This window comes from Globicephala melas, chromosome 19 (assembly GCF_963455315.2).
Source record: "Globicephala melas chromosome 19, mGloMel1.2, whole genome shotgun sequence".
NCBI classification, from domain to species: domain Eukaryota; kingdom Metazoa; phylum Chordata; class Mammalia; order Artiodactyla; family Delphinidae; genus Globicephala; species Globicephala melas.
This window is the reverse complement of record NC_083332.1, coordinates 36653429-36679353: the sequence shown is the minus strand read 5'-3', so window position 1 is coordinate 36679353 and position 25925 is coordinate 36653429. Positions and strand designations below refer to the sequence as shown.

The following is a 25925-nucleotide window of genomic DNA, read 5'->3' as shown; positions in this document are numbered from 1 at the left end:
GAGCTAACACCTATCCTTATCAAACTTCCAAAATATAGCAGAAGGAGGAACACTCCCAAACTCATTCTACGAGGCCACCATCACCCTGATACCAAAACCAGACAAAGATGTCACAAAAAAAGAAAACTACAGGTCAATATCACTGATGAACATAGATGCAAAAATCTTCAACAAAAGCTAGCAAACAGAATCCAACAGCACATTAAAAGGATCATACACCATGATCAAGTGGGGTTTATCCCAGGAATGTAAGGATACACCCATTTATGATTAAAAACCCTCCAGAAAGTAGGCATAGAGGGAACTTATGTCAACATAATAAAGGCCATATATGACAAACCCACAGCCAACATCGTTCTCAATGGTGAAAAACTGAAAACATGTCCTCTCAGATCCGGAACAACAAAAGGTTGCCCACTCTCACCACTATTATTCAAAAGAGTTTTGGAAGTCCTAGCCACTGCAATCAGAGAAGAAAAAGAAATAAAAGGAATCCAAATTGGAAAAGAAGAAGTAAAACTGTCACTGTTGGCAGATGATACTATACATAGGTAATCCTAAAGATGCTACCAGAAAACTACTAGAGCTAATCAATGAATTCAGTAAAGTAGCAGGATACAAAATTAATGCACAGAACTCTCTTGCATTCCTATACACTAATGATGAAAAATTGGAAAGAGAAAATAAGGAAACACTCCCATTTACCATGGCAACAAAAAGAATAAAATACCTAAGAATAAACCTCTTAAGGAGGCAAAAGACCTGTATGCAGAAAACTATAAGACACTGATGAAAGAAATTAAAGATGATACAAATAGATGGAGAGATATACCATGTTCTTGGATTGGAAGAATCAATATTGTGAAAATGACTATACTACCCAAAGCAATCTACAGATTCAATGCAATCCCTATCAAACTACCAATGACATTTTTCACAGAACTAGAACAAAAAATTTCACAATTTGTATGAAAACACAAAAGACCCCGAATAGCCAAAGCAATCTTGAGAAAGAAAAACAGAGCTGGAGGAATCAGGCTCCCTGACTTCAGACTATACTACAAAGCTACAGTAATCAAGATAATATGGTACTGGCACAAAAACAGACATATAGATCAACGGAACAGGATAGAAAGTTCACAGATAAACCCAGACACATATAGTCACCTTATTTTTGATAAAGGAGGCAAGAATACACAATGGAGAAAAGACAGCCTCTTCAAATAAGTGGTGCTAGGAAAACTGGACAGCTACATGTACAAGAATGAAATTACAACATTCCCTAACACCAAACACAAAAGTAAACTCAAAATGGATTAAAGACCTAAATGTAATGCCAGACACTATAAAACTCTTAGAGGAAAACATAGGGAGAACACTCTATGAGATAAATCACAGAATGATCCCTTTTGACCCATCTCCTAGAGAAATGGAAATAAAAACAAAAATAAACAAATGGGACCTAGTGAAACTTAAACGCTTTTGCACAGCAAAGGAAACCATAAAAAAGACGAAAAGACAACCCTCAGAATGGGAGAAAATATTTGCAAATGAAGCAACTGACAAAGGATTAATCTCCAAAATTTACAAGCTGCTCATGCAGCTCAATATCAAAAAAACAAACAACCCACTCCAAAAATGGCCAGAAGACCTAAGTAGACATTTCTCCAAAGAAGATATACAGATTGCCAACAAACACATGAAAGGATGCTTAACATCACTAATCATTAGAGAAATGCAAATCAAAACTACAATGAGGTATCACCTCACACCAATCAGAGTGGCCATCATCAAAAAATCTACAAACAATAAATGCTGGAGAGGGTGTGGAGAAAAGGGAATCCTCCTGCACTGTTGGTGGGAATGTAAATTGATACAGCCACTATGGAGAACAGTATGGAGGTTCCTTAAAAAACTAAAAATAGAGCTACCATATGACCCAGCCATCCCACTACTGGGCATATACCCTGAGAAAACCATAATTCAAAAAGAGTCATGTACCAAAATGTTCATGCAGCTCTATTTACAATAGCCAGGACATGGAAACAACCTAAGTGTCCATCATCGGATGAATGGATAAAGAAGATGTGGCACATATATACAATGGAATATTACTCAGACATAAAAAGAAACGAAATTGAGTTATTTGTAGTGAGGTGGATGGACCTAGAGTCTGTCATACAGAGTGAAGTAAGTCAGAAAGAGAAAAACCAATACCATATGCTAACACATATATATGGAATCTAAAAGGAAAAACAGGTTCTGATGAACCTAGGGGCAGGACAGGAATAAAGACACAGACGTAGAGAATGGACTTGAGGACACAGAGAGGGGGAAGGGTAAGCTGGGACGAAGTGAGAGAGTAGCACTGACATATATACACTACCAAATGTAAAATAGATAGCTAGTGGGAAGCAGCCGCATAGCACAGGGAGATCAGCTCAGTGCTTTGTGTCCACCTAGAGGGGTGGGATAGGGAGGGTGGGAGGGAGATGGAAGAGGGAAGAGATATGGGAATATATTTATATGTATAACTGATTCACTTTGTTATAAAGCAGAAACTAACACACCATTGTAAAGCAATTATACTCCAATAAAGATGTTAAAAAAATAAAAGATAAAATAAAAAATAAACTCGCTGCCCCAAAATTTATAACCAAAGTTATATATATTAAAATACTTTTGTGATGAATTAGTCTGACATAATTGTGATATATATAATGTGGATGTCTTGACTTTATCAGTTATTTTAAATTGTGGTGAAATATACATAAGATAAAATTTGCCATTTAACCATTTTGAGGTTAATACAGTTCAGTAGTGTTAAGTACACTCACATTTTGGTGCAAGCAATCTCAAAATTTCTTTTCATCTTGCAAAACTGAAATGCTACACCCATTAAACAATTCATTTCCCCTTACCCTGAGTCACTGGCAACTAAACTCCTTTCTCTCTCTATGAATTTTTGTACTCTGGGTACTTCATATAAATGGAATCACACAGCATTTGCCTTTTTGCATCTGTCTTATTTCACTTAGCAGAATGTCCTCAAGGTTCATCCATGTTGTAGCATGCATTAGAATTCCCCTCCTTTTTAAGGCTGAATAATACTTCATTGTATGTACACACCACATTTTGTTTATCCATTCATCCATCGATGGACACCTGAATTGTGCCAACTTTGGAGCAATTATGTATAATGCTGCTATGAACATGGTTGTACAAACACCTCTTTGAGACCCTGCTTTCAATCCTTTTAGGTATATACACAGAAGTGGGATTGCTGAATCATATAGTAATTACATTCTTAATTTGGGGGGAACTGTTATACTGTTTTCCATGGCAGCTGCACCATTTTATATTTCCACAAAGAGTGCACAAGGACCACAATTTCTCTACAAGGTGACTCCATTTTTTCAACTATCTCTAAATGTTACCACATCTTGGTCTCCATTTTCTTTTAGCCTTTCTTATAAATTGTAAATATCCTATTTACATACCCGTATTTACCTTTGAACAATTTTTTAAAACTAATATTCACTGAGTGCCTACCTTGGTCTTGGGGATTTTTTTTTTTATGGAGCAAGCACTAGCCCCTAAGCTCTAGAACCTCTCTGACTAGTATAATATGTATAAAAATACGTGAAAATTACAATATGATATGAAATTGTCTCATATACATATGTAAAAAAATACTGTAACAATGTCAGTTGATGTTTCAAAGAGAATACAGCATTGTGGGTTGTTTTTTTCCTAACATCTTTATTGGAGTATAATTGCTTTACAATGGTGTGTTAGTTCCTGCTGTATAACGAAGTGAATCAGCTATACATATACATAGGTTCCCATATCTCTTCCCTCTTGCATCTCCCTCCCACCCTCCCTATCCCACCCCTCTAGGTGGTCACAAAGCACAGAGCTGATCTCCCTGTGCTATGCGGCTGCTTCCCACTAGCTATCTATTTTACATTTGGTTGTGTATATATGTCAGTGCTACTCTCTCACTTCGTCCCAGCTTACCCTTCCCCCTCCCCATGTCCTCAAGTCCATCCTCTACATCTGGGTCTTTATTCCTGTCCTGCCCCTAGGTTCTTCATGACATTTTTTTTTCTTAAATTCCATATATATGTGTTAGCATACGGTATTTGTCTCTCTCTTTCTGACTTACTTCACTCTGTATGACAGACTCTAGGTCTATCCACCTCATTACAAATAGCTTAATTTCGTTTCTTTTTATGTCTGAGTAATATTCCATTGTATATATGTGCCACATCTTCTATATCCATTCATCCGATGATGGACACTTAGGTTGCTTCCATGTCCTGGCTATTGTAAATAGAGCTGCAATGAACATTTTGGTACATGACTCTTTTTGAATTATGGTTTTCTCAGGGTATATGCCCGGTAGTGGGATTGCTGCATCATACCGTAGTTCTATTTGCAGTTTTTTAAGGAACCTCCATACTGTTCTCCATAGTGGCTGTATCAACTTACATTCCCACCAACAGTGCAGGAGGGTTCCCTTTTCTCCACACCCTCTCCAGCATTTATTGTTTGTAGATTTTTTGATGATGGCCACTCTGACTGGTGTGAAGTGATACCTCATTGTAGTTTTGATTTGCATTTCTCTAATGATTAGTGATGCTGAGAATCCTTTCATGTGTTTGTTGGCAATCTGCATATTTTCTTTGGACAGCTACATGTAAAAGAATGAAATTAGAACACTCCCTAACACCATACACAAAAATAAACTCAAAATGGATTAAAGACCTAAATGTAAGGCCAGACACTATAAAACTCTTAGAGGAAAACATAGGCAGAACACTGTATGACATAAATCACAGCAAGATCCTTTTTCACCCACCTTCTAGAAAAATGGAAATAAAAACAAAAATAAACAAATGGGACCTAATGAAACTTAAAAGCCTTTGCACAGCAAAGGAAACCATAAACAAGATGAAAAGACAACCCTCAGAATGGGAGAAAATGTTTGCAAACGAAGCAACCGACAGAGGATTAATCTTCAAAATATACAAGCAGCTCATGCAGCTCAATATCAAAAAATCAAACAACCCAATCCAAAAACGGGCAGAAGACCTAAATAGACATTTTGATCTAGACTGCTGAGAAGGAATTTCAAGTTGAAAAGAAAGTGTAAGGGAAAAGTGCATTATAAACTGGCAATAACATATGTACAAAGGCAGATGGGTTTGAGAGACTGGGACCAGTTTGGTCCCCAAACGTATTAAATGTCATGCAAAATTCTTGTTTATGTTTGTATCAATGCATATAATTAAAATTTCATTCATGAAAGTATAAAATGGAATGGAGATAGAGTCCATCCCCCAGATTAGTTGCCTTTTGTAATCAAGCCCAACACACACCCAAGCATAACTTTGTTATTAGACCACCGTGATTTAGCCAGTCATCTGGGATTGTGACAGGGGCAGAAAGTAGATGCCCCACGGTCAATCTGATATGGAGTGTTTAAAGAAACCTAGGAACCATGTCTCCATTAATTTGATCATGTCATAGAACCACTGTAACCGTAAGTAAGGGTCTCTCTGTATGGGGCACCATGATAGACATTCCTTTAAGAGAGTCCTCATCATCCTTGCATGATTAAAATCAAAGTCACAGAAAACTGATGCAGACAGATTCCAAGAACATCTGAATATAAAGTTTCATCCAATTACATTTATTTATTTTACTTATTTTTGGCTGAGTCAGGTCTCAGTTGTGGCACGCGGGATCTTTTTTGAGGCATGCGGGATTTTCATCGTGGTGCGCCAGCTTCTCACTAGTTGTGGTGTGCGGGTTTTCTCTTCTCTAGTTGTGGCGCGCAGCCTCCAGGGTGCATGGGCTCTGTAGTTTATGGCACGTGGGCTCTAGTTGAAGTGCATGAGCTCAGTAGTTGTGGCACAGGGCTCAGCTGTCCCGCAGCATGTGGGATCTTAGTTCCCTAACCAGGGATCAACCCCACATCCCCTGCATTGCAAGGCGGATTCTTTACCACTGGACCACCATCAAATTATAAACCTACACAAATGTATATGTCATATATATATATATATATATATAAAAATATATATATATGACAGGTATACTTATATATATATATATATATGGGGATATATATATACACATATATACACTAAAAATATTACTGAGAGGGCTTCCCTGGTGGCGCAGTGGTTGGGAGTCCGCCTGCCGATGCAGGGGACACGGGTTCGTGACCCGGTCCGGGAAGATTCCACATGCCGTGGAGCGGCTGGGCCCGTGAGCCATGGCCGCTGAGCCTGTGCGGCTCCAGACTTTAAAAAAAAAAAAATATTACTGAGATTTTATATATATATATATATATATATATATATATATATATATATATATATATAAAACTACTTAGGATACATATATCCTAAAGAAAGAATGCATACTGTAGAACAGAGGATAAGTAGGTGTCATTGGCAGGTATGTATATTAATAGAGTGGGTCAGTGGATCTTTGGGGAAAAGTCACTACTTCTTGCATATATCAGGAAAGTTCACTCAAGGATGTTTTGGGAAAGTTCAATTTTTAAAGATGATCTACACTTTGCACATAAAGAGCTAACCATTAAGGTAGTAAATCATAGATCACAGTTAGTTAACGTTACCTAGATAGCAGAAAAAGGCATTATTCATATGTAAAAAGTAAAAAATTTACTACCAAAGTAATGTTATCAGGTGTCTCATTATTTTTACCCATGGAAAGAATGATACACAAATCTTTCATTAATATTTGGGTGCATATAAGTTAACCTTTTTTCTCTATCCCCAGAGCCAACATTTGTGTAATTATTTGATATATATAATTTTTTTATCAAAAGCATTGGTGCACATCAGTGAGAACTTTCAACCACCTTGAAAATGACTTTTAGAATATTTCATTAGCAGACTGTCTTTCAGAGCCTGAGATGACATTCATGTTTCTTCATACTAGTCTTTCATCCATAAAACCCTTTGTTCTGCTGAACAGTTTTCAGACAATGTGGGCAATCAAAAAAAAAAAAGGAAAGAAAGAAAAGAAAGCATCCATTCCAGCATTTGATCAGTCTTATTCAAATCCCATCTATTAATAATCTTTTTAAATCTTTCTAAGAATTTTATTTCCCTTCTTTCAGTATCATATTATTTCAAAAAAAACAAAAAACAAAAAACACCTCCCCAAGCTTAAGGAAATGGGAGCTTGATATTTCACAGGAGTGAGGCACAATTCATGGTTATATTTGATCCATTTTTATCACTTTCAATAAAGTATATGGGAAAATAACAGCTGTGTTCATTTCGAAGATTTATTTTTAATTACAGAAGATTGAATTTGCAGCACTCAAACAATTGGGGAAAAAAACACTCAATTACTTAAGTAGCATTATATACACCAAAAAAATAATATGTTCAGAATGAAATAATCCAAATAGTAAAGTAGGTATTTTTCAGTATTTTAATAACCATCAAATGTTAAGTGATTATTTTGAGGAGCAATGTATTTATAACACATCCTGTAAAGTGGGTGTGTTTTGGAACCACAAAGACTCAGGACTATGTACAACATGGAAATCCACTGTGTCTAGTCTCCACAAGGCAAGAATCACGTTGACTCTCTCAACCCTTCCAATATTTATGTGCAAAATGTGTATCATTTCAGCTGATCTCTTTTGGAAGCTTAAAAATGAAGCTATTCCTAAACAAGTAAAATTTTAATATATCTTGGCATGTGAAAGTACATGTGAAATATGTACATTTGTACATTTGTACATGTGTACATTTCAGAAGCAGAAAATTCTGCTTTTCCTACACAACTATGCCTACTAATCCTACTATGGTAATTTAAATAACTACTTGGAGAGTTTAGTCTTAAGGGTTAAAAACAAACCACTAAAATCTGAGAAACACCAAGTTCAACTTGATTTACTATCTTTTATATATTAGGCTTCTGCCTGTCGTATAAAGGCCCCAGGGGCCAGACTGAAATGTGCCAGATTCCTTTTCATAATAGAGATTTTAATTTCACCTTTTGTTCTAGAACTTAGAATTTCCAAGTTTCGTTATGTTTTAACATTTCGTTGTTCAGGCTAGTTTGCTTTTATCATACTTTGTGATATTATAGTTTGTAAACGAAATAAAAAGTAGAATTTGGTTTCAAATTGCGTAACTTAGAACAGAGAAATGGAAATTGTCAAAAAATTAAAGGGTTAGAAGAAGCAAGATTCTTTCTATACTTTTCTTTCCAAAAATATTACCAAGAATTTTTAAATATGTCAAAATACCTCTTAAACAAGAGAACCATATCTAAAATAGTCATAGAGTACTTAAAGCAACTTTCTACCCCCTTCAGCCAATTAGACAGGAAATATTTCTCAGTCAGTCTTAGAACTCAGACACTGTAATAGCACGTTGGAAATGGAACCAGTTAAGATGGGAGAAAAACTACTTTCTAGAAAAGCCTTCCAAAGAAGCTTCATGGAGAGAAAGAGTTTAGCAATACACTTAAATTCACATGAGAGATGTTCCAGCATTTGTGCAAAGCTGATAGGACTTGTCAAATAAGAATCAAACTTTCTCTGGGTAGGAGGAGTCAAAACTCTTTTAAGGAAAACTACTTATGGGAGGAACAAAAGGAGTGATGAAAGTGAGATGTATAGCATATACTGAAGAGGGATGGGGCTCTACTGAAGAGATAAATAGCTTTTTTAGCTATTCTAAATGTAACTGATTGTGTTCATGCATCAGATTATGCCTTTGGGATGTTTTTAGGGTTTTGGACATTTGAACATTTTTGTATTCAATCATTGTCACTGAGCACCTGCTATGTTTCAAACACTTCACTAGGCACTGAGGTTATACAGATGATGGCTACACTTAAAATTTTGCAACTTTACAATGGTGAGAAAGGAATACACATACAGTAGAAACCATACTTGGAATTTTGAATTTTGACCTTTTCCCAGGCTAGCAATATGCAGTACAATGCTCTCCTGATGCTGGGCAGTGGCAGAGAGCCGCAGCTCCCTACTTTGTCAGCCACGTGATCACGGGGGTAAACAACCGGTAACACTTACAACCATCCTGTACCCAGACAACCATTCTGTTTTTCACTTGCAGAACAGTATTCAATACACCATACAAGCTATCCAACACTTTATCGTAAGATAGGATTTGTGTTAGACAATTTTGCCCAATTTCGAGCTAATGTAAGTGTTCTGAGCACGTTTAAGGTAGGTTAGGCTAAGCTATTGATGTTTGGTAGGTTAGGTGTATAAAATGCGTTTTTGGCGATGGGTTTATCGGGACATGACCCCACTGTAAGTCAAGGAAGACCTGTAATGACATTTAAAGCAGAATCTCCAGTGGGGGAGACAGCATGTTACAGAGCTCATGTGCATATACAAGTTTCAATGAACATGCAGTAAGCAGGACATACATACATCTCCTTACAGATTGGTCCTAAGATGTCTCTTTTATTGATCTGGCCTTTATTGTTCTCACAGTTTTGGAAAATTACAGGGAGATCTTGCAAGGTACTGTTTTGAGTCTGTGACTCTATATATAAATAAGGGTCTGCCATCTTAACTCACATCTGCCAACCACTACCCAAAATTTATTTCCAGTCGTTCCCTAAATGCTCTCCCTTAACGGTAACTCCTCCTCCTCACTTCTGTTCCATCCGTGATTTACTCTCCACAATCTACCTTCTGCCCCAATACTGCCCTGACCTCAATAAAGGGTCAAAACCTCTTGTGATGAATTCCAATAGATATTTCTCAGTCTGTGCTGTGTATATTTTGTTTGCCCCTCTTAGATCCACTCCCATCTCTCCTCCAAGCTGTTCTACCCCAGAGGCTGACCTATATGGACTATGTTCATTGACTGCCTTGCTTCTGATTGGGGTTGGCCGATAGAAAGCACAGGCAAGAGCAGCAAGGGGAGGAGTCAAGAGAGGGTCAGGGTAACTACCCTCCAGCACCTCCCTGCAAAGCCCCTCCATCACAGCTTAGAGCTCCTTCAGCGGCAGTCTCCCACAAAGCTCTCTCATGCCAGGTTCCGACAGTTGCTCCCTCCTCCTGCCCTGGTTAGGCTGAGAAGCAATCACGGCATCACCCTTTACCAGCCCTGCTGAAAGGCACTGTCGCTTGGAGTCTCCCTGCATCTTTCTCACACCTTGGTAAACGATCTCTTATTAAGCTCTCCTAAATTACCCAAGTTGAGAGTGCAACCTGTTTCCTGCTGGCAATCTGACAAACTACAGTCCTTATCTTACTTTCCTGCTCTCCAACATTTGATGCCAATGTCCACTCTCTTCTTATTTCTGACTCTACCTGCTTAGTCTCCTTAAAGAGACTGTCTTAGTGTGGTCAAGAAAAAGTGACAACATTAATCTTCAACAGCCCTCCGCCATTAACATACACTCTGAGTAAAAACAATGTGCTTTGATGGAAACACAGCTTCAAGACAAGTTCCCTTACTGTCACTGAGACACACACACACACACACACACACACACACACACACACACAATCCAAATTAGTTTTGTGAAATAAAATTCATGTTTATGGCAAGACACGAAAAATTTAAGCATAAAAATTCTCTGCCCTTTGGCCTCCCCTCTCTTCCCACTGTGTACTGTGTATCCACATTACGCATCGACCAGACCTCCTCCATCAGCAGGAATACCTGCTCAACCATAAAGAGCAACATCCGCCCAGCATCAACAAGATGACTCTTTAAAAGATAACATTCCTTCTTCATCTTGTGAGGGGTCACACGACCCACCACGATGACGCATAGATCTGGATTATGTAAACTGTCAATAATACGTTATTTGATGTACAGCCCTCTGTCTCAAAAAAAAAACAAAACATATAACTGTGCCTTGATTTCTAACCAACGGAACAGTTCTCAGAGCTTTCTGAGATGCTTTTCCCCAGGTTACAATCCTCATATTTGGCTCTAATGTTATTGATTTTTTTCGTCGACAGTTTCATGCCCCTAGGCACCTACAAAAAATAAATTCTGATTCACTCTGACTTCTCTTCTTCTGTTTATCCCTTAAATACTGTTACTTTCTAGATTTACCTTTGACCTTTTCCATGCTTTTCTCTTTTTATTATATAGACTCTTTCTGTGAAGCTTCAAGTCTATGGCTTCAATTTCCACACATATGCTGAACACTTCGAAATTCTTAGCATACCAGTCTTCTCCACTCACCTCTAGTCCCAAATATCCTTCTGAGTACTGGGAAACTCCCTTTAGCAGTCCTCAAAGAACCCCAAACTCAACAAATTCAAAATTGCATCATCAAGTACCCTCCAAAACTTACTCCTTCTCCTGTCCCCTATCCCAGTGAATGGCATGGGTCTGTGCTCAGAATCCCAAGACAGAAATCTATGAGCTGTCCTTTATACCTCTTACTCCATTATCCTTCACCCATTACCTCAGCCAGACACGACCATTGGTTCTATCCTCTTAAATACATCTCAAATCTACCCCCTCTTCTTTGCCAGAATCAAACATTACCCTTCTATAATCCATCTTCCATATCACTTCTTTCTGATGTTTCTAAAGTCAATCTTATCCTGTCACTCTCCCTTTTTATTCTCCAATGACTATATATTACATTCAGGATAATACACTCCAACTTTCCAAAAAGATATGCAAGACCCCTGCCTACATTTCTAGGCTCAGAAAGCACACACACACCATAAAATCTAGTCGTTTTCAATCATTGTTTTATGATCATGTATACCTGTACGTGTACAGGTCTGTTTTCAGACCCTCTATTCTGTTCCAATGTTCTGTTTGTCTATCTTTATGCCAATAACTCACTGTCTTGATTATTATAGCTTTATAATAAGTCTTGATGCCACCAACACACACACACATACACACACACACACACACAACCCAGTCAGTTGAATACTATTACTACATGTATGTTATAAATGGGGAAACAAAGAGTTCAGGAAAATTGCTCTTTAACATCCAGCTTTTAAATGCTGAAGCCATATTTCAAACCTGGATGGTTTGACTCAAATTTATATCCACACCTGTATATCACAACATATTATAAGAATAACCACAAACTATAAACATTTTAATCATTATACAAGAGATAATAAATTTATATATTTTTCAAACTTTGGTTGTGTGATGATTAATTTTACATGTCAACTTGAATAGGCTAATGGATGCCCAGATAGCTAACAAAACATTAGTTCTGGGTGTGCCTGTGACGGTGTTTCTGGAAGACACTAGCATTTGAATTGGTGAACTGAGTAAAGAAAGATGAACCGTACCAATGAAAATAATCCAATCTGCTGAATAGCTAAATAGAACAAAAGGGTGGAGGAAAGGTGAAATTGCTCTCTCTCTCTCTCTCTCTCTCCTTGAACTAAGACATCTATCTGCTGGCTTAGGCATCTACAATCCTGGCTCTGGGGCTTTCAGACTCAGATCAGAACTTATACCATCAGCCCTTAACTCCAAACCAGCGATCAGGCCCTTGAACTCAGACTGAATTACACCAGCTTTTCTTGTTCTCAAGCTTGCAGATCATGGACCTGTTCAGCCTCCAGAACCACATGAGCTGATTTATATATTAATAGATATATCTATATCTATAGATAGATAGATAGATGATAGATAGATAGATCTTATTGGTTCTGTTTCTCTGAAGAATCCTTACTAATACAGGCTGTGACCTACAATAGAAATATAGTTTATATCACCATCACCATGCAGCACAACACACACACACGCACACGCATCAAGTACATAACTAAAACCAAATCTAATGGCGAGTTATTTGTAGTGAGGTGGATGGACCTAGAGTCTGTCATACAAAGTGAAGTAAGTCAGAAAGAGAAAAACAAATGCCGTATGCTAATACATATATATGGAATCTAAAAAAAAAAAAAAAATCTAATGGCAATATATTTACTGTTATTATAGGTGCTGATTTTTTTGTATTTTATTATTAATGCTTATGTAACTCAAATTAATTTTATGATTAATTAATAGATTTGACTTTCAATTAGAAAAACAAAATTATGTAATGTTAATTGAATCCATTTATTCTAAGACCTCCTTCTGAGATTGCAGTCTTTTCCCCGGCTTTTGTTGTGATTTTATTTGATTGAAATTTTACAGTAATCAGGTAGATCCAAAGACTAATTATAAGTTAGTTATATTTTTCCCAAACCTTGAAATTTTATTTATTATTGTAGTATTTGCTATTATTATTTACTTAATTTTTCAGCTTTGTGAATTTTATCACAAACTGGTATCTGATATATAATGTGGATTGATTGGAAATGTTCACTTTTTTAAGGACAGACCTCAATCATCCAGCACTTTCAGAAGACAAAAGTTCTGGTATGATATTCCACCAATTTACTGAAATCTCCTCAAAAAGAGATTATTTTGAAAATTATTATTAGAAGTTTACCTAATCTTAAGCACAATAAACTAAGTCGTATTCTTTTCTTTTTTTTTAAAGAGAATTTTTTATTCGAGCCAAACTGAGGACGATAACACAGGAAACAGATTCTAAGAAGCTCTGAGAACTGCTCCATTGATCAGAAGTTAGAGATGCAGTTATATATATATAATTTTTTTAAAATAAATTTATTTATTTTTGGCTGCGTTGGGTCTTCGTTGCTGTGTGCGGGCTTTCTCTCATTGCAGCAAGCGGGGGCTGCTCTTCGTTGCGGTGCGCGGTCTTCTCATTGCGGTGGCTTCTCTTGTTGCAGAGCATAGGCTCTAGGTGCGCAAGCTTCAGTAGTTGTGGCACACGGACTCAGTAGTTGTGGCTTGTGGGCTCTAGAGCACAGGCTCAGTAGTTGTGGCTCAGGGGCTTAGTTGCTCTGAGGCATGTGGGATCTTCCCAGACCAGAGCTCCCCTGCATTGGCAGGCGAATTCTTAACCACTGTGCCACCAGCGAAGTCCCAGTCTCATTGTTTTCTTATTTCAATATAATAATTTTACATTTTATTGTTTCTGATTATGCGGTATATCATTATTATTTTTATAAAGTGATTTTTAACTACCATCAATATTTGAGATTCATTGACAGTTATGGCTAGTCATCAACAAAGCATTACTTAACTTTAATAAATGAAAATATATGAGTGCAGTCAATTAGCTTTGCATAAAAAAGAAATGCATTTTTTATTTTTATTGATAAACTATTTTCTATGTAATAGTTTTCCACTTAATGGGCTATTTGAAGGAAGATTGATATCAATTAATATGTCTATTAAGCACCACCATTTGCAAAAGTGATCCCTAATTATCTTGCTGTAGGCTATTTTGATAAACGTAAATGAAGTATCGACATTTTTTTTATACAGCTAATATATAGCAAGAACTAAACTGGGCATTCCTTGCTTATGTAATTTTCATCTAATTATAGAACCATTAGATATGTCTCTCAAATGCTCAATATTCTCTCTTCACAATCAACTCATGTTTAATTAAAAAGCAGTGATGAACTTGCTAACTGTGCATTAACTACTCACTCGTGATGTAAAATTAATAGCAGGTCTAAATTATTTTAAGTGATTTAAGGATTTCCAAAATACTTTCCCAACTTCAAAGGTACTTGATTCAAACAAACAGGAAATAAAAACTTCATTAACTAAACATTTTCCTGTTAAATAATAATGTTTGCATTTCCATTTATTTTAATCTTAGAATACAATATATTAACACTAAATTTTCAAAACAAGAAATACAAATGACCAGTGGTTATATAACATTTATTCACTGCTGGGTTTTTTTGTTTGTTTTTTGTTTGTTTTTTGTGGTACACGGGCCTCTCACTGTTGTGGCCTTTCCCGTTGCGGAGCACAGGCTCCGGACGCGCAGACTCAGCGGCCATGGCTCACGGGCCCAGCCACTCCACGGCATGTGGGATCTTCCCGGACCGGGGCACGAACCCGTGTCCCCTGCATCGGCAGGTGGACTCTCAACCACTGCACCACCAGGGAAGCTCCACTGCTGTTTATATACAGTAAAATGTAATTCAAAATAAAAAGGAGGAGGGAAGCCTATTTTGCTCTGAATTTCTGCCAGAAATATACCCCTCTGTGGATGGGGTTCTTACACAGTTTACCATTCTCTGTGTCTCTGCCCTGCTTCTCAGGTCATAGTGCATTGGGCTTAGAAATCCAGTTGACCTATGAAGCAGTGTGGAGCAAAAGCATGACCCAGGAGGTACATTCATGATGCTCTGACCCAATTATATTATTTATCTAGAAGTTTAAATATGAGAAATAGAGAGTATATAAAGTTGATAATAAGAGCAGAAAGCAGTAAGAAATATTATGTAAGAAACCAAAACGGAAGAGTGCTGAAGTTTAGTAAAAATTCTCTTACTTAAGATCAACTGTCTTGGCAAATTTAGAGTATAAAATACAGCATTATTAACTATAGTCACAATGCTGTACATTAGATCTCCAGAACTTATTCATCTTATAACTTAAATACCCTTTGACCAATGTCTACCCATTTCCCCCACACTCACCCCCTGGTATCCACCATTCTACTCTCTGCTTCTAAGAGTTTGTTTTTAGATTCTACATGTAAGTGAGATCATATACTATTTTTCTTCTGTATCTGGCTTATTTCACTTAGCATAATGTCCTCCACGTTCACCCATGTTCTCACAAACGGCAGGATTTCATCTTTGTTTGTGGCTTAATAATATTCCAGTGTGTATGTGTATATTTATGTATGTGTGTCTGTAATCCTTTTTATTCACACTTCTGTTGAAGTACACAGGTTGTTTCCACGTCTCAAATGCTATAAATAATGCTTCAGTAAACATGAGGGTGTAGATATCTCTTCAAGATAATGATTTTATTTCTTTGGATAAAAACCCAGAAGTGGGATTGCTGGATCATATGGTAGTTTTATTTTTAATTTTTTGAAGAACCTCTATAATATTTTTCATAATAGCTGTATCAATTTACATTCTCACCAACAGTATACAAGGGTTTACTTTTCTCCACATCTCACCAACACTCATTATCTTGTCTTCTTAATAATAGGTATCTCACAAGTGTGAGGTGATATCTTATTGTGGTTTTGATTTGAATTTCCCTGATGATTAGTGATGGTGAGCATCTTTTCATACACCTATTTGCCATTTGTATGTCTTCTTTTTAATATATATCTATCCAGGTCCTTAGCCCATTTCTCAATTGAGTTATTTGTTTTTCTGCTGTTAAGCTGTTTGAGTTCCTCTCTCTTAGTCTTTTCTACTATCTATGTCATTACTATATATAAAAGCTGAGTTTTTTAAAAATTTAGATAAAATAAAAAGTTAAAATAAATATATTTTTTAATCTATTTTATTTATTTTTGGCTGTGTTGGGTCTTCGTTTTTGTGCGAGGGCTTTCTCCAGTTGCGGCAAGCGGGGTCCACTCTTCATCGTGGTGCATGGGCCTCTCACTATCGCGGCCTCTCGTTGCGGAGCACAGGCTCTAGACACGTAGGCTCAGTAGTTGTGGCTCATGGGCCCAGTTGCTCCGTGGCATGTGGGATCCTCCCAGACCAGGGCTCGAACCTGTGTCCCCTGCATCAGCAGGCAGACTCTCAAGCACTGCGCCACCAGGGAAGACCCTAAAATATTTTTTTTAAATCTCTTACCAAGGGCAGAAGGTGACCAGATCTGATAGCTGGAGTTGTACTTCATCTTGAAAAACCTTTCTCTATCACATTCAGCATCAGACTCTTTGGTGCTTGGCTTTTCTATGATACTATGAGGCCCAATTAACACAAGCTTCCTCACAAAATCCTCCTTACGTGAAGCAACGTAAGTGAAATCTGTTCCTTCCAACCAAATGACATTGACACAATCAGATTCCCCTTTTTGTCCAGGACATTAATACATATTTACATAATTATACATAATCCCCAAGCATGATGAGATACAGTATAGATAACAATTCATACGCTCTCAGTGAGAATGAAAATTATTCCACTTTCCTGCACAAAAATTTTACTTGTAGGAATTTATCCAAAAATTATAATGAAGAGTAGGTGTAAAGTTTTAATGAAGAAATATTTCAGAGGTTTGTATATAAAATGCCAATAATAGGAGATTGTTAAAATAAATTGTAGTGTGATAGAATTCTATAGATTCAGTAAGAGTGGTATTATAAAAGAATCTTATTAGCCCAGAAATATGAAAATGAAGTAATAAATCACAATAAAAAATTGTCATCCAATAGTGTGGTTTCTTTTGTTCAAAATAAAATGCATATCTTAAATATCCGGTATACAAATATATAATCTAGATAAGGACTTTGGCCAACATGTTGAAAGTGTCATTTCTTTTTTTTTTTTTCTTTGGTGGTACGCAGGCCTCTCACTGTTGTGGCCTCTCCCATTGCGGAGCACAGGCTCCGGATGCGCAGGCTCAGCGGCCATGGCTCACGGGCCTAGCCGCTCCGCGGCATGTGGGATCTTCCCGGACCGGGGCACGAACCCGCGTCCCCTGCATCGGCAGGCGGACTCTCAACCACTGCGCCACCAGGGAAGTCCAAGTGTCATTTCTTAGTGGTGAAATTGTGAGTGATTTCATTTTCTCATATTTGCATGTCTGAATTTTCTAAATTTCTTCTCTAAACATGTTTAACTTGTGTACTCAAGACAAATTAAAAGTTAGAAATATGAAAGCAGTGATTGTCCCTAGGTGTTTAGGATTATGCTTTTCTCTTACTTCTTTACAACGAGCAAGTATTACTCCATTACTGAAAAATAAATTATAATTTAAAAACAACATAGGTATAATGTAAAATGAGAGAATGTTTGATTCCACACAAGACTTTATCAGGATTGTGATACCCTATTGATAGATCCTACATGAACAATTCTGTTGTTAACACACACCACTGTAGAAACAATTTTTCCAAAAAATATAGTACAATATAAGTTGTTCAGTGGCAAGGATTTCCAATGACAAACTGATCTTTACAACCTCTGTAATTACAACCTCTGTAATCCTCTTCAGATATAAAAAGCAAATTCCAAGGTATTTACGGTAAATCCACCATTGCTACGATTGCCGCCAGGAATTGCCATTTGCCACCCTCATTGAATAAATCATTCTCTGTAACCAGAAGTTTGGTAGTAACTCAAATATTGTCAATATATCTAATTCTATTGTTGCTAACATCATCAACAGAGAACATATTTTCTATATGGCAATATGTAATGTGAAAGTTAAACATTTAAGCAAGAATAATGTTTGTTTTGGATGGCTACAGGAATACTTTCAGTGTCATAGGATCAATCAAGGATTTCTGATAGATATACTTTCTAGAACTGCCAGTCCCTTACCATAGGGTTTTACTTATTTATTTTTCTTTATACAGGAGTCAAAATAATCCCAGCATTATGTCTATGCTAAATACATTTAATTTTTCTCTATAAAATCTCATGAATGTGTCCTCCTGCACGTCTGTTCTTTTCCAGATTCCATGTTTAATGGACCCCATTCCTCCCCAGGCCATTTTGACCTCTATGTTTGACCAACTCTCAATGAGACGATATTTCTCAGTAGACTGATGTCATGGATTTGACTTTTCAAAGTCAGTTAGTACTGCTGTATTCTGAGGCCAACAGACTTATGTTCTAATCATGGCCATCCATCTCACAAATGGTGATAGTGACAAAGGACTAAAAAAATCAGTATTGAACCAAAACTAGCTTTTCCCAACTTACTGAAAAACAAATAGTAGCACAGCACCTTGAACACAGCAGTCACTCACTTATTCAACAAACACTGAGACCTAGCATGTGCCAAGCATGCTTAGAAGTTCTGGAAATACACAATTGAATACACCGATGTCATTGCCTTCACGTCGCTCACATTTTGAGATTGGTTTTAAACGTGGTAAAAGCGCCAATGTTCAGAATCTTTAATTCATGCCCCAAGGCAATCATTTTCTAATTGCTCTTTTGATTCTTAGTGGATTTTTTAAATACCTCAGGGACATCCAAAAGAGATCAGATGAGGGTCCGCATACCCTTTCTTCTCCATTTTCTAGCATTCAGTTCTCTAAGAAACTATCTAATTCAAGCAGGGGGACTTTATTTGGCGTCCAACATATTATGGTTCTGCATAAGATTTCATTTGCCAGTTAGGTCCCATAAGAGGGAAGAAGCACAGGACATACACAGGGGAAAAGAAAAGATCCCAATGACAAAGATTTAGTAATGAACCTCCAAAGAAGCAGCTGTCACAAAGACCACAGAGTACCACTGCTTTCTGAACTGCAGGGCTTCTTAGAGGATATAGCCCTGTGCCTGCACAGACTCTAAGAACTTCTAGACAGAGGTGTGGCCAAGATGGAGCAGGAAGACCCTGAGCTCACCTCCTCCATGGGCACACCAGAATTACAACTATTTACAGACTACTATAGATGAGAGTGACCTGAAGACTAGCGGAAAAGATTTTCTACATCTAAAGATATAAGGAAGGAACCATAATGAGACAGGTAGGAGGGATGGCGACACAGTATAGTCAAGACCCACACCCCCTGGTAGGCATCCCACAAACAAGAGGATAATCACAACTACAGAGGTTCTCCCCAAGAAGCGAGAGTTCTGGGCCCCATATCAGGCTCCCGAGCCCAGCGGTCCTGCACTGGGAAGATAAGCCCCCAGAATGCTGGCTTTGAAGGCCAGTGGGGCTTGCATATGGGAGAGCCAGAGGGCTGCAGGAAACATAGACTCTGCTCTTAAAAGGTGAGTGCAAAATCTCACATGCTCCAAGATCCCGCACAGAGACAGTAATTTGAATGTAGCCTGAGATAGACTCACTTGCGGATCTTGGAGAGCCTCCCAGACAGGCAGGAGGCAACTGGGACGTCCCCTAATGACAGAGACACTGGCGGCAGCCACTATGGGGAGCTTGATCTACCGCGAGGACACAAGTGCTGGCAAGTGCAATTTTGGAGTCCTCTCCCTAGCCTATTAGCGCCAGGGGCTTACCTGCCCACGAGCCCGTTGGCACCAGTTCTGGAACCCCCCAGGCCAAGCAGCCAACCATGTGGGGACACAGCCCCACTCACCAGCAGGCCAACAACAGCATCAGGACCCCCTGGGATCTCCTGGGACTCGACCTTGCCACCAACCAGCCAGCAGAGGCTGCATGAGGCAGGAACCGGCAGCCAACCAGGCCAGAGGCCTGGCCACCAACACATCCACAGTAGTCAGCCCCACCACAACAGAAGGGTTCACACGGCCCACACAGGGGGTACCCCTAGACCATATAGCTCTAGTGATCAGAGGGAAGTGTGCTGCTGGGCCCCATAGGACACCTCCTACGAAGGCCACTTCTCCAAGATCATGAAACAGGACTGATCTACCTAATACCTAGAAATAAAATCAGAGAATAAGGCAAAATGAGGCAACAGAGAAACATGTTCCAAACATGTTCCAACCAAAGGACGAAGACCCCAGAAAAACTAAGTGAAGTGGAGATAAGCAGTCTATCCAATAAAGAGTTCAAGGGGGCTTCCCTGGTGGCGCAGTGGTTGAGAGTCCACCTGCCAATGCAGGGGACATGGGTTCGTGCCCCGGTCCGGGAAGATCCCACATGCCACGGAGCGGCTGGGCCCGTGAGCCATGGCTGCTGAGCCTGCGCGTCCGGAGCCTGTGCTCCGCAACAGGAGAGGCCACAACAGTGAGAGGCCCGCATACCGAAAATAAATAAATAAATAAACTTTAAAAAAAAAAAAAAGAGTTCAAGGTATATGAAAAGATGCACAACATCACTAATCATCAGGGAAATGCAAATCAAAACCATGATGAGATATCACCTCACACCTGTCAGAATGGCTATCATCAAAAAGAACTCAAATAACAAATGTTGGCAAGGATGTAGAGAAAAGGGAACCTTCTTACGCCACTGGTGCAGCTACTGTGGAAAACAGTATGGAGGTTTCTCAAAAAACTAAAAACAGAACTACCATATGACCCAGCAATTCCATTCCTGGGTATATATCTGAAAAATACAAAAGCGCTAATTTGAAAAGTTACATGCACCCCAATGTTCATTATTTACAATTGCCAAGGTATGGAAGCAACCTAAGTGTCCATCAACAGATGACTGTATAAAGAAGATGCGGTATAGGGCTTCCCTGGTGGCACAGTGGTTGGGAATCCACCTGCCAATGCAGCGGACACAGGTTCTAGCCTTGGTCCACAAAGATCACACATGCCGCGAAGCAACTAAGTCTGCGCGTCACAACTACTGAAGCACACGCGCCTAGAGCCATGCTCTGCAACAAGAGAAGCCACTGCAATGAGAAGCCCACGCACCGCAATGAAGAGTAGCTCCAGCTTGCCACAACTAGAGAAAGCCCATGTGCAGCAACAAAGACCCAAAGCAACCAAAAATAAATACAAATAAAATAAATAAATTTTTTAAATGTGGTACACACACACACACACACACACACACACACACACACACACCGGAATACTACTTGGCCATAAAAAAGAATGAAATTATGCCATTTGCAGCAACATGGGTGGACTCAGAGAGCATTATGCTAAGTGAAATAAATCAGACAGAGAAAGACAAATACTGCATGATATCACTTATATGTGGCATCTAAAAAATATTTTTAAAAAACTAGTGAATATAACAAAAAAGAAGCAGACTCACAGATATAGAGAACCAATGGGGAGAGGGAAGGTCACCAGTGTGGAGAGGGAAGCGGGGAGCGGCAATACAAGCGCATGGGATTAAGAGGTACAAACTATTAGGTATAAAATAAGCTACGAGCATATACTGTACAGCATGGGGAATATAGCCAATATTTTATAATAACTATAAATAGAGTATAATCTTTAAAAATTGTGAATCACTATGTTGTACACCTGTAACATATATAATATTGTAAAGCAACTATAGTTCAATTAAAATTTTTTTAATTAAAGAAAATTTTTAAAGAGTTCAAAGTAATGATCATAAAGAAGCTCAACAAACTCGGGAGAAGAATGGATGAACACAGTGAGAAGTTTAACAAAGAGTTAGAGGCTATAAAGAAGAACCAAACAGAGCTGAAGAATACAATAACTGAAATAAAAAATACACAAGAAGGAATTAACAGTAAATTAAATGATACAGAGAACAGTAGATTAGATGATCAGTGAACTGAAAGACAGTTGTGGAAATCATCCAAGCTGAACAGAAAAAATTTTCTTAATAATGATTGCTTAAGAGATGTCTGAAACAACATCAAGCATACTAAAATTGACATTATAGGCATCCCAGAAGGAGATGAGAGAGAGAAAATAGCAGAGAACTTATTTGAAGAGATAAAAGTTGAAAACTCCCCTAACCTGGGAAAGGAAACAGACATCCAGGGCCATGAAGCACAGAGAGTCCCAAACAAGATGAACCCAAAGAGATCCACACCAAGACACACTGTAATTAAAATGGCAAAAAATTAAAGATAAAAAGAGAATCTTAAAAGCAGCAAGGGAAAAGCAACTGGTTATGTATAAGGGAACTCCCATAAGACCATCAGCTGACTTTTCAGCAGAAACTTTGCAAACCAGAGAGAGTGGCATGATATATTCAAAGTGATGAAAAAACCTACAACCAAGAATACTCTACTGGGCAAGGCTATCATTCAGATTTGAAGGAGAGATAAACAGTTTTAAAGACAAGCAAAAGCTAAGAGAGTTCAGTACAATTAAACTGGTTTTACAAGAAATGTTAAAGGGATTTCTCTAAGTGTAAAAGACCACAAATAGAAATATGAAAATTATGAAACAAAAAATCTCATTGGTAAAGACAAATATATGGTATAGGTAGTAGATCAACCACTTATAAAGCTAGTAGGAAGGTTAAAAAACAAAAGTAGTAAAATCATCTATATCCACAACAAGTAGCTAAGGGATACACAAAACGAAAAGTTGTAAAATATGAAGTCAAAAACATTAAATGGGGTAGAGGGGAGTAAAAATGAACAATGCCCACTCTCACCACTTTTATTCAACATAGTATTGGAAGTCCTAGTCATAGCAATTAAACAAGAAAAATAGATAAAGGTGATGCAAATTGGAAAGGAAGAAAAAAAACTGCCATTGTTGCAGATGACATGATAGTAGACATAGAAAATCCTAAAGATACCACCAAAAAAAGAGAAAAAAAATCTATTAGAACTAAAAATGAATTCAGTAAAGTTGCAGAATACAAAATTAACACAGAGAAATCTGTTGTGTATCTAGACACTAATAATGAACTATCAAAAAGAGAAATTAAGAAAACAATCCCATATACAATTGCATCAAAAGGAATAAAATATATAGGAATAAATCTAACCAAGGAAGTAAAAGACGTGTACTCAGAAAACTCTGATTCTGTGCTTGACACTTATGTAGGAGATACCTGAAATGCATCTTTCCACTCCCTGCTACCTCAGACAGTTCTGATTTTTGAGACACTCATTAAGATTTTTCAAAAGGTCCCAAAGAACCAGCCATCCTGTATCCTTGGCCAAGTTGGTTTCACATCCTTCTATTAATGGTCTTTCTTTCCCTGATCCACCACCCCAATCCTTCACACTTGCTCCCTAGAATCACATCCCCAAACTAACAGCCTGCAAATAAGCCTTGGATTTTGGCTCTGATTTAGGGGAAGGATAGCTTCTCTGTTGTCTTAGAAGGCAGCTTATAAGGAGTAATGTCAGCAAGATGGCAGACTAGAAGGTCTTAATGTTTGTCCCCCCACAAGAACAATTATGAAACAACTATGTACCAATGAAAATAGCTCTAGGAGAGCTCCAGAGTGCTATGAAGAAGCTGCAACAAGTGGAGGACAAAAACTGAGGACGGCATAGGAAAAAGTATAGAGAGCATTTTACCTATGTCACCCCATTCCCTAGCCCAGCATAACTCTTCCTCCTATGGAAGAAAAAGAGGGCAAGAGATCCCAGCAGCCTTCACCACTGAGGATCCAAGCAGCCCTGACCACTTCGGTGGTCACTTGCAGCCTTGCCACTGAGGAACCCAGTCTTTGCTGATGCTGACATCAGCTGAGAGCTGTCTGGAGTCTACCCTGCTGCATTCTCCCCCCACCACCTGCCAGAGCCAGAGCCACCACACTTCCCCAGAGCTGCAACACTCCACCTAGCTGGTATCCTTGTACCCACCCATAGGTGAAGGGCTTTCCCCACCAAAGCCAGTCCATTAAGTTAAGAAGAGGTCATTGTGCCTTCAGATACACAGACATCAACACAAGGCTACAAGGAACATAAAAAATCAAGGAAACATGATGCTATCAAAGGAACATAATAGTTTTCCAGTATCCGACCCAAAGACATGGAGATCTATGAATTGCTGGAAAGGATTCAAAATAATTGTTTAAATAACCACCATTCTAATCTCTGCTTCTACAAGTCCAGCTTTTTTAGATTGCACATGTAAGTTATATCATTCAGTATTTGCCTTTCCCTGTCTGACTTATTTCACTTAGCACTAAGTTCTCAAGTTCCATCCATGTTATTGCTAATGGCAGGATGTCCTTCTTTCTCATGGTTGAATGATATCCGTAAATACATATATATGGGTATAGGTATATATATATATATATATATATATTTCTCATGGCTGAATAATACCTATATATATGGGTATTATTATCTATATATGGGTATATATATATATACACACACATATATACACACACACATACACACACACCACATCTTTATCCATTCATGCCACTCAATAGCAAAAGAATAAACAATCCAATTTAAAAATGGTCATAGGAACTGAACAGACATTTTTCCAAAGAAGACATACAAATGGCCAACACACACATGAAAAGGTATTCAACATCACTAATCATCAGGGGAATGAAATCAAAACCACAATGAGGTATCACCTCACACCTGTTGGAATGGCTATTATTAAAAAAAAAAAAAGTAAGTGCCGGTAAGGATATGTAGACAAGGGAACTCGTGTACATGGCTGATGAAAATGTAAATTAGTATGGCAAAACAGTGTGGAAGTTCCTCAAAAAATTAAAAACAGAACTAACATGAGGTCTAGCAATTCTACTTCTGGGTATTTATCCAAAGGTATTGAAATCAGGATATTAAAAAGATAACTGCACCCTCATGTTCATTGCAGCATTTTTCACAATAACCAAGAAATGGCAACAACCTAAATGTCTATTAATGGATGAATGGATAAAGAAAATGTGGTATATACATACAATGGAATATTATTCAACCTTAAAAGAGAGGGAAATCTGTCATTTGTGACAACATGGCTCAACCTGGAGGACATTATGCTAAGTGAAATAAACTAGATTCAGAATGACAATGTTATATAATTTCACTTATATGTGGAATCTAAAAAAGTCAAACTCATAGCAGCAGAGAATGGAAGGATGGTTACCAGGGACTCTGGGTGGAAAAATCGGGAAATGTTGGCCAAAGGGCACAAACTTTCAGTTACAAGATGAGTAAGTTCTGGACATGTAATGTATACCTGAAGCTTACTACAAGGGTAGATCTTCAGTGTTCTTACCACACACACACAAAAAAGAAGGTGGTAACTATGTGAGGGGATGGATATGTTAATTAGCTTGATTTTGATGGTTCCTTCACAGTGTATGCATATATCAAATTTTCAAATTTTACACTGTAAATATATACAAATTTTAATTGTCAATTATACCTCAGTAAAGCTGGGGGGGATAAAAAGAAGGCAGCTTGAGGTAGACAGAAGAACATAAGCCACACCATGCAGAAGTGGATTTCAACTTTAGTTTATAATTGGTTATCTGCATGACTTCAGACAAGGCTCATAATCGAGGCACCTTTTAAAAAGTGTGAAGAGTAAATAA

General features: G+C 38.0%; 1 pseudogene; it reads left to right on the top strand.

The window, feature by feature from the left end:
* The first annotated feature begins 9332 nt into the window (after window positions 1-9332).
* Window positions 9333-25925, top strand: part of LOC115847812 (Y-box-binding protein 1 pseudogene) — a 35788-nt pseudogene continuing 19195 nt past the window's right edge.